This window comes from Orycteropus afer, unplaced genomic scaffold (genome assembly GCF_000298275.1).
Source record: "Orycteropus afer afer isolate SDZICR_OR568_19922 unplaced genomic scaffold, OryAfe1.0 scaffold00048, whole genome shotgun sequence".
In the NCBI taxonomy this organism is placed as follows: domain Eukaryota; kingdom Metazoa; phylum Chordata; class Mammalia; order Tubulidentata; family Orycteropodidae; genus Orycteropus; species Orycteropus afer.
The window spans coordinates 11,866,872-11,867,429 of NW_006921635.1; the positions used below are offsets into that span (position 1 = coordinate 11,866,872).

The window sequence follows — 558 nt, forward strand, 5'->3', positions numbered from 1 at the left end:
GTCAAAGGATACAACCCTGATGCACACTTTTCCTAATTTTAAGCCATGCAGTAACTTAAGGAGCTCTGGTGGCATAGTGCCTAAGGTATTTGACTGCTAACTCAGTTCAAACCCACCAGCCACTCTGTGGAAGGAAGACTGGGCAATCTATTTCCCAGTAAAAAAAAAAAGATATACTGTCTTGGAAACCCAATGGGGATCGCTATGAGTTGGAATTGACTCAATGGCAGTGGAGTTTGGGTTTGGTTTAGTATCCCTTGTTCTGTCTGAAGGAATGTCTCTTGGTCTATGTACAGGTTCCACATGAGCACGATTAAGTGTCCTGGAATTCACATTCTTTGCAGTGTTATCCATAATTTGTTATTATCTACACAGTTGAATGCCTTTGAGTAGTCAATAAAACACAAGTAAACATTTTTCTGATATTCTTTGCTTTCAGCCAAGATCCATCTGACATCAGCAGTAATATCCCTCATTCCACATCCTCTTCTGAATCTAGCTTGTAAAATGGACTGCCAGAACCATTTTTGAATTATGTTGAACAAAACTTTACTTGCA

General features: G+C 39.4%; 1 protein-coding gene across 1 annotated transcript in view; it reads right to left on the reverse strand.

Moving 5' to 3' along the window:
* The window catches only part of KSR2 (kinase suppressor of ras 2), a 516,639-nt gene that overhangs the window by 475,718 nt on the left and 40,363 nt on the right, over positions 1-558 (reverse strand). The window lies entirely within an intron of this gene.